Consider the following 2,928-nt stretch of genomic DNA (forward strand, 5'->3'; position numbering starts at 1 on the left):
ATGGAGGTGAGGTTAAAGATGCAAACTGGAGGACCAGATGGACCTAAGTTCAAATCTAAGCTCCGCCACTTGTTCCCTTGGAGACCTTGGCACCTCCTAGGGCCGTGGGGAGGAGCCAAAGGCATCAGGCAAGTGATAGGCCGTGTCTCCCAGAGAGTAAGTCATCCAGAGGAGACACATTATTACTGAGTCCATTTTGTAGAGATGCATCGTTGCTGTCATTGTTGTTGCTGTTTTGTTGTGTTGTCAAGTGCCATCGAGTCGGCTCACAGTAACTCTCTGCCCAACTGAACGCTGCCCGGCCCTGCGCCAGCCTCACCACCTTTCCGACGCCCGAGCCCATGGTTGCAGCCACTGTGTCCACCCATCTTGTCTGGGGGGCTTTTTCTTTGCGGCTGTCCCTCGACTTCACCGGGCACAAGGCCCTTCTCCAGGGACTGGTCTCTCCTGACAACCTGGTTTTCACACAGACACACCACGTCCCTGCAAGATCAGGCGCTTTCCTAAAAGCGTGGTCATTTCTTGTTCACTCACACATCGAGGGCTCAGGATGCTTGGGGCAAACTCACACGATCTTTTCATCCCACTTTTCCATGATCCTTTTGGAAGGATGCTCGTGGATTCCCGGAGACGAGGTGCTGCTGGGCGAGGTTAACAGGGGCACCCCACCCACCCACGTCCATTCCCACCCACCCACGTCCATTCGGTGAGTCTAACTCATCACCGCCCTCCCAGGGATGCCCACGCTGTCATCCTTCACGGGTGCAGGCAGCATCCTACCTCTCCCACAGAGCCATGAGCGACTCTGAACTGCTAGCCGGAGGTGGGCAGGACAATGTTTCCCCAACAGCACCACCCAGGGTCTCGAAAAGGTGAACAAAAGAGGGAGAGTCTCTACCTCTGGGTGCCTACAGGATGATGAGATAGATAGGAGTATGGGGTAGATAGCAAACACATAAACGTGCCAATATATATATATATATAACTAAAAACGGATGCACTTGCTACCAAAAAATACAAGAAAAAATAGACTGTCCCAGAGAAAGGGTAGAGCATTTTGTGATTTCGGAAGCTTTTCCAGAGGAACGACATGTCAGCCGGGATGTAACAGTTCAGTAAGACTCGACCAGGGGAGGGGAAGGAAGGGTAGGCTCCAGTCAGAGCAGCAGATGCAAAGGTCCCGAGGTGAGAAAACACCTTCAGGGAATGGAAGAGATGGGCATCAGGGCTGGATGCCACTGAGTCCCGAAAACACCCAGGAAAGTGAGGTCACTGACATGGGCAGGGGTGGGGCCAGGCAGGGTCTGACGGGTGGAGTGGCTCACGCAGGAGGGCCCATGATCTGACCTGGGATTTTATGAGATGAATCTGGCCCCGAGTAGAGCATGCACAGCGGGGGTTGGGGGGGGGGGGACAGGCGTGGGAGCAAGGAGACCCCACAGGAGGCTGTTGCCTTAAAGCGAAAGACTAGAGGTACGGTGGTGAGAAGCGGGAAGATATGAAACATGGAGCATGTGAGGGGCAAGGAAGGGCTGGCATCGTGGCGACCCCCAGTGCCCAAGTTAATCAGCTAGAGAGATGGCACCACCACTTACGACAAAGTGAAAAGCCTAGAGGCCAATCAGCTTTGCAGGGAGAGCGATCGTCACCCCTTCCACACAAACCTAACTCCCAGCTATGGAGTGGATGCCGTTAAACTGTCGACAGGGATAGAAAGCCTGCTGGTGCAGACAGTAGCCCTGTGCAGAACCACTACATCACCAGGGCTCCCAATCACATCTTAGGAAAGCTCGATTTAAGGCGCAGGTCATCCATCCAGGGAGGAGCCGGAGAGGTAGGAGAAACACCCAGAGGGTGTGCTGTCCTAGCGTCCCACAGAAATGAAGATTTGCAAACGTGGGACCTGGTCAATCACTGAACACGCTGCTAAGAGGTCAAGACAAAGGAGAGAGGTGTGTGTCTGGTTCCCCTTGCTATCCAGAGAGGCCGACATGTAACTGGTCATCATGAGTGTTTATTCGTATAGGTACATGGGAGGACAGTGGGGTACATGGATGTGGACACGTGCAGGAAAGGATGGAGGAGCACAAGGCATCCACGGCTAGGCTGGTACATGATGGGTGTGCCCATGGATAGGTGGGGCATGGCCAGACCGATGGGTACATAGGTTTGGATAGGTGCACAAATGGAGGCGTGCGTGCATGGATAAATAAAAAATCTATCTGGATGGATGGATGGATGGGTGGATGGATGGATGGATGGATGGATGGGTTCATGGATTATTGGGCACCTGGATAGGAACACTGGGTGCAGAGATGGGCGCATGCATGTGCAGAGGGGCTCACAGCTGAACATATGTGTACATCATGGTGAAAGGATTCACAGAAGAATGGGTTCGTGGATTGCAGCATGGTGGGTGGACATCACATGGCACCTGGTCAGATGGGGGAGCAGATGAATGGGCTCATGGGAGGGGAGTGCATGGACGGGTGTGTGGGCAGCAGCACAGATGGATGGACAGATGACTCCATGAATGTAGTGTGTCTCCAGACGAGAGCCCCCTGCTGGTCCTCCAGCAGGAAACCTATCCCCCTTCACAGCCATGCTCTGGGACACGTCACAGCCTAGAACGTGTCTGCCACCTCATTTCCTTCAGGTTCCAGTTCAGGCACTACCTCCGACGAGAGACCTTCTGTGACGACGCGAGCTAACAGGCTATCTCCCCCTCGACCTTTCCTTCACAGTGTTGATCGGATTCTCAAACCAGCTCATGTTTTGTCTCTTGTCTGTCTCTTCCATTCGATCATTTCACGAGGGCAGGGGCCTTGTTTGTCCCTGTGAAATCTTCAGCCCTCCTGGAGTGCCTGATGCATAAAGGGGCTCAGTGCCTAATTACTAGATGGGTGGGTGGGTGGATGGATGAGTGGG

The 2,928-nt window shown here is 53.8% G+C and overlaps 1 protein-coding gene across 1 annotated transcript in view; it reads right to left on the reverse strand.

The window, feature by feature from the left end:
• Window positions 1-2,928, reverse strand: part of KSR2 (kinase suppressor of ras 2) — a 402,980-nt gene that overhangs the window by 272,970 nt on the left and 127,082 nt on the right. The window lies entirely within an intron of this gene.

The sequence above is a fragment of the Echinops telfairi genome, unplaced genomic scaffold, assembly GCF_000313985.2.
Source record: "Echinops telfairi isolate 266 unplaced genomic scaffold, ASM31398v2 ScPeMD7_7412;HRSCAF=8450, whole genome shotgun sequence".
Taxonomy (NCBI): domain Eukaryota; kingdom Metazoa; phylum Chordata; class Mammalia; order Afrosoricida; family Tenrecidae; genus Echinops; species Echinops telfairi.